General features: G+C 44.6%; 1 protein-coding gene and 2 long non-coding RNA genes across 6 annotated transcripts in view; 2 read left to right on the forward strand and 1 right to left on the reverse strand.

Annotated features, from left to right (window-relative positions):
• Positions 1-6,208, forward strand: part of LOC126593532 (uncharacterized) — a 48,179-nt gene that overhangs the window by 18,716 nt on the left and 23,255 nt on the right. The gene's annotated exons all lie outside the window — the stretch shown is intronic.
• LOC126593522 (receptor-like protein EIX2) overlaps positions 1-6,208 on the reverse strand; it is a 35,777-nt gene that overhangs the window by 15,689 nt on the left and 13,880 nt on the right. The gene's annotated exons all lie outside the window — the stretch shown is intronic.
• LOC126593527 (uncharacterized) overlaps positions 1-6,208 on the forward strand; it is a 32,298-nt gene that overhangs the window by 13,280 nt on the left and 12,810 nt on the right. The window lies entirely within an intron of this gene.

Consider the following 6,208-nt stretch of genomic DNA (forward strand, 5'->3'; position numbering starts at 1 on the left):
CAGACAAGGTAAGCAATCAGAGCTCCGACTGATTGTTCACCTTCTCCCCATCTTGCAGCAGCATGAAGGATAAAGAGAAGAAAAATGAGAAGAGATGATATGAGATACTTTTGCTTTTGAAGAAGTAACTTTCCACAGGCTTATTCTTGAACTGAGCTGGAGGGTTTTCTGGTTTCCTCCAGAGTATAAGGCCGACTGAAGAATTTGAGGGTCAAAACAAGTCCATCAAATCTAGAGTACGTTCCACCCTGCTGATATGGGATACTTTTGCTTTTGACAGAGTAATGAATGTATCGGCACGTGTGCTGTTACGCTTGTCTCCACATGCTTCCTTGTATCCTTCGCACTTGCCCTATCTGTTCCTCAAGCAGATGCGGAATCTTCCCTGGAAACATAAGATGTTGAAGATGAGTACTCGAGAGCAATGCCAGGTAAGTAATCAGGTAAGGGGTTCCAGGCAGTCAGTTCCTGGCTGGAAGCTTGATTCCAAGTGCTGACTGATTGCTCTCTTTCTCCTTGTCTTGCAGGTAAAAACAAGGCCAAAAGAAAAGACAGGGAAAAAGCATGATATGGGATACTCTTGCTTTTAACCCTGATGATATGAGATATTCTTGCTCTAGTATAGCTTGTTTGCAGAGGTATTATCGGGGGGAAAGAAAGCTGAATATTTCGAAAGGCTTCGTTGGGAGTGCCCTCTCAGATATGATGAAGGGTTGAGCATTTTTGCAGGTCTGCCTGTCCGTTGGGGATGGAGGTCGACATATATAGGAGTCTCCCTAACTACAAGTAGTAATGCTATTCCTTTACCCTGCTTGGTCATAGCACGGTAGTGGGAGCTGCCAGTTTCACATGTTTTAACTCTGTCAGAGCACTTTGAAAAAGTGGTCTGTGGTATCTGGCTCTCGAGATTCGGAGAACGATGCCTCTTCGATTTTTGAGAAAGCAATCATGCTGGGGGTATGACTCTCGAGATTCGGAGAGCAGTGTCTCTTCGATTTTTGAGGAAGTAATCATGTTGGGAGTCTGGCTCTCGAGATTCGGAGGGCGGTGCCTCTTCGATTTTGGAGCAAGCAATCTTGTTGGGAGTGTTTTCTCGAATGTGAGTAAAGGTTGGGCATGTTTGCTAGTCTACCTTGCCACGAAGCACAAAGGTTGACACACAGGGACTTTCCAATTATCCAGCAATGGTACTGTTCCTTTACCCTCTCTTCGATTTTGAGAAAGTAGTCATGTTGGGAGTCTGGCTCTCGAGATTCGGAGGACGGTGCCTCTTCGATTTTGGAGCAAGCAATCTTATTGGGAGTGTTTTCTCGAATGTGAGTAAAGGTTGGGCATGTTTGCTAGTCTACCTTGCCACGAAGCACAGAGGTTGACACACAGGGACTTTCCAATTATCCAGCAGTGGTACTGTTCCTTTACAGTTGTGGGTAATAATATGGTAGCTAGACCTTCAAAATTTATGTGTCTAAACTTTTGTTAGTGCTGTTTCTTTGCTATTCTTTTACCTTTCTTGGTCAGAGCGATGTAGTGGGAGCTGCAAGCTTCACGTGCTCAACTTTGGCAGAGAACTTTGGCAAAGTTATTTGTGGTACCCATGAGCTATTGTTGCGTGTGGGAAGTGGGTGATTGAACAGTAAGATTCATGTGCTTTCTATTTCACTAGAAGTCTTCGACAGAATGCCCATAATTTCTGCAAAGCTGAGTGTACGTGTGACAGGTGCTGACAAGGCTAGAAAAGTAGGTGCCTCTTCGATTTCTGAGATCGGCCCTCGTGGTCTCTGAGCAGCCCAGCTTTTGAGAAAGCGAGCGCCTCTTCGATTGATTCGGAGAACGATGCCTCATCGATTTTTGAGAAAGCAATCATGCTGGGGGTCTGGCTCTCGAGATTCGGGGAGCAGTGTCTCTTCGATTTTTGAGAAAGTAATCATGTTGGGAGTCTGGCTCTCGAGATTCGGAGGGCGGTGCCTCTTCGATTTTGGAGCAAGCAATCTTGTTGGGAGTGTTTTCTCGAATGTGAGTAAAGGTTGGGCATGTTTGCTAGTCTACCTTGCCACGAAGCACAGAGGTTGACACACAGGGACTTTCCAATTATCCAGCAATGGTACTGTTCCTTTACCCTCTCTTCGATTTTTAAGAAAGTAGTCATGTTGGGAGTCTGGCTCTCGAGATTCGGAGGACGGTGCCCCTTCGATTTTGGAGCAAGCAATCTTATTGGGAGTGTTTTCTCGAATGTGAGTAAAGGTTGGGCATGTTTGCTAGTCTACCTTGCCACGAAGCACAGAGGTTGACACACAGGGACTTTCCAATTATCCAGCAGTGGTACTGTTCCTTTACCCTTGTGGGTAATAATATGGTAGCTAGACCTTCAAAATTTATGGGTCTAAACTTTGTTAGTGCTGTTTCTTTGCTATTCTTTTACCCTTCTTGGTCAGAGCGATGTAGTTGGAGCTGCAAGCTTCACGTGCTCAACTTTGGCAGAGAACTTTGGCAAAGTTATCTGTGGTACCCATGAGCTATTGTTGCGTGTGGGAAGTGGGTGATTGAACAGTAAGATTCATGTGTTTTCTACTTCCCCAGAAGTCTTTGACAGAATGCCCATAATTTCCGCAAAACTGAGTGTGCGTGTGACAGGTGCTGACAAGGCTGGAAAAGGCTGGAAAAGTAGGTGCCTCTTCGATTTCTGAGATCGGCCCTCGTGGTCTCTGGGGAGCCCAGCTTTTGAGAAAGCGAGCGCCTCTTCGATTTTTGAGATCGGCCTTCGTGGTCTTTGAGCAGCCCAACTTTTGAGAAAGCAAACGCCTCTTCGATTTCTGAGATCAACCCTCGTGATTTCTAAGCAGCCCAGCTTTTGAGAAAGCAAACGCCTCTTCGATTTCTGAGCAGACGCCTCTTCGATTTCTGAAGCTTCGTCGAGTGCAGATTTTTATAGGGGCTGACATTAAGTTCCAAAGCACACTTGAATCTCCACCAGTAGAAGCTTCATTCTTGCACTTCTAAGATCTTGATTTGTCCGACCTCTTCTCTCTTCAACACCTTTGAAAATGTCTGGCCCCTCCGACCGTCGTTTTGACTTGAACCTTGTTGAAGAGGCAGCCCCGCCTTCTCCAGACAACATATGGCGCCCATCCTTCGTCTCCCCTACTGGTCCTCTTACCGTTGGGGATTCCGTGATGAAGAATGATATGACCGCTGCGGTGGTGGCCAGGAACCTTCTCACTCCCAAAGATAACAGACTACTTTCCAAACGGTCTGATGAGTTAGCTGTTAAGGATTCGCTGGCTCTCAGTGTTCAGTGTGCAGGTTCTGTGTCTAATATGGCCCAACGCCTATTTGCTCGAACCCGCCAAGTTGAATCATTGGCGGCTGAAGTGATGAGTCTCAAACAAGAGATTAGAGGGCTCAAGCATGAGAATAAACAGTTGCACCGGCTCGCACATGACTATGCTACAAACATGAAGATGAAGCTTGACCAGATGAAGGAAACTGATGGTCAGGTTTTACTTGATCATCAGAGATTTATGGGTTTGTTCCAAAGGCATTTATTGTCTTCGTCTTCTGGGGCTGTACCGCGTAATGAAGCTCCAAATGATCAACCTCTGATGCCTCATCCTTCTAGGGTTCTGTCCAGTACTGAGGCTCCAAATGATCCCCCTCCGGTACCTTCTCTTTCTGGGGCTCTACCGACTGCTGAGACTTCTCCTAAGCAACCTTTGTGAAAGCTCCCTCTTGTGTGCTTATTTTGACTCATGTATATGTACATATTTGTAGCTTATCGGGGATATCAATAAATAAGCTTTCCTTCATTTCAACGTATTGTGTTAAATACACCAAAGCCTTCTTCGCTAAGTTCTTTGAATTTTCTTTTGTTAAAGCTTGTATGTTGAAGCTTTCTGAGTGGAGCATGTAGGTTGGGGTAGTGTTCCCTTAATTTCCCGAGTGAGGAAAACTTCTCGGTTGGAGACTTGGAAAATCCAAGTCACTAAGTGGGATCGGCTATATGAATCTTAGAACGCCATTGTGCTCGATCTTGTGTCATGTCCTTCGTTAGATCCAAGTACTCTAAGTCTTTTCTTAGAGTCTCTTCCAAAGTTTTCCTAGGTCTTCCTCTACCCCTTAGGCCCTGAACCTCTGTCCCATAGTCGCATCTTCTAATCGGAACGTCAGTAGGCCTTCTTTGCACATGTCCAAACCACCGTAACCGATTTTCTCTCATCTTTCCTTCAATTTCGGCTACTCCTACTTTACCCCGGATATCCTCATTCCTAATCTTATCCTTTCTCGTGTGCCCACACATCCAACGAAGCATCTGCATCTCCGCTACACCCATTTTGTGTACGTGTTGATGTTTCACCGCCCAACATTCTGTGCCATACAGCATCGCCGGCCTTATTGCCGTCCTATAAAATTTTCCCTTGAGCTTCAGTGGCATACGGCGGTCACACAACACGCCGGATGCACTCTTCCACTTCATCCATCCAGCTTGTATTCTATGGTTGAGATCTCCATCTAATTCTCCGTTCTTTTGCAAGATAGATCCTAGGTAACGAAAACGGTCGCTCTTTGGTATTTCTTGATCTCCGATCCTCACCCCTAACTCGTTTTGGCCTCCATTTGCACTGAACTTGCACTCCATATATTCTGTCTTTGATCGGCTTAGGCGAAGACCTTTAGATTCCAACACTTCTCTCCAAAGGTTAAGCTTTGCATTTACCCCTTCCTGAGTTTCATCTATCAACACTATATCGTCTGCGAAAAGCATACACCAAGGAATATCATCTTGAATATGTCGTGTTAACCCATCCATTACCAACGCAAAAAGGTAAGGACTTAAGGATGAGCCTTGATGTAATCCTACAGTTATGGGAAAGCTTTCGGTTTGTCCTTCATGAGTTCTTACGGCAGTCTTTGCTCCTTCATACATATCCTTTATAGCTTGGATATATGCTACTCGTACTCCTTTCTTCTCTAAAATCCTCCAAAGAATGTCTCTTGGGACCCTATCATACGCTTTTTCCAAATCTATAAAGACCATGTGTAAATCCTTTTTCCCATCTCTATATCTTTCCATCAATCTTCGTAAGAGATAGATTGCCTCCATGGTTGAGCGCCCTGGCATGAACCCGAATTGGTTGTCCGAAACCCGTGTCTCTTGCCTCAATCTATGCTCAATGACTCTCTCCCAGAGCTTCATTGTATGACTCATTAGCTTAATACCCCTATAGTTCATGCAATTTTGTACGTCGCCCTTATTCTTGTAGATAGGCACCAAAGTGCTCATTCGCCACTCATTTGGCATCTTCTTCGTTTTCAAAATCCTATTGAAAAGGTCAGTGAGCCATGTTATACCTGTCTCTCCCAAAAGTTTCCACACTTCGATTGGTATATCGTCTGGGCCTATTGCTTTTTTATGCTTCATCTTCTTCAAAGCTACAACCACTTCTTCCTTCCGGATTCGACGATAAAAATAGTAGTTTCTACACTCTTCTGAGTTACTCAACTCCCCTAAAGAAGCACTCATTTCATGTCCTTCATTGAAAAGTTTATGAAAATAACCTCTCCATCTGTCTTTAACCGCGTTCTCTGTAGCAAGAACCTTTCCATCCTCATCCTTGATGCACCTCACTTGGTTTAGGTCCCTTGTCTTCTTTTCCCTTGCTCTAGATAGTTTATAGATATCCAACTCTCCTTCTTTGGTATCTAGTCGTTTATACATATCGTCGTAAGCCGCTAACTTAGCTTCTCTGACAGCTTTCTTCGCCTCTTGCTTCGCTTTTCTATACCTTTCACCATTTTCATCAGTCCTCTCCTTGTATAAGGCTTTACAACATTCCTTCTTAGTCTTCACCTTTGTTTGTACCTCCTCATTCCACCACCAAGATTCCTTTTGGTGTGGGGCAAAGCCCTTGGACTCTCCTAATACCTCTTTTGCTACTTTTCGGATACAACTAGCCATGGAATCCCACATTTGGCTAGCTTCCCCCTCTCTATCCCACACACATTGGGTGATTACCTTCTCTTTGAAAATGGCTTGTTTTTCTTCTTTTAGATTCCACCATCTAGTCCTTGGGCACTTCCAAGTCTTGTTCTTTTGTCTTACTCTTTTGATATGTACATCCATCACCAACAAGCGATGTTGATTAGCCACGCTCTCTCCTGGTATAACTTTGCAATCCTTACAAGTTATACGATCCCCTTTCCTCATTAGAAG

The sequence above is a fragment of the Malus sylvestris genome, chromosome 12 (assembly GCF_916048215.2).
Source record: "Malus sylvestris chromosome 12, drMalSylv7.2, whole genome shotgun sequence".
NCBI classification, from domain to species: domain Eukaryota; kingdom Viridiplantae; phylum Streptophyta; class Magnoliopsida; order Rosales; family Rosaceae; genus Malus; species Malus sylvestris.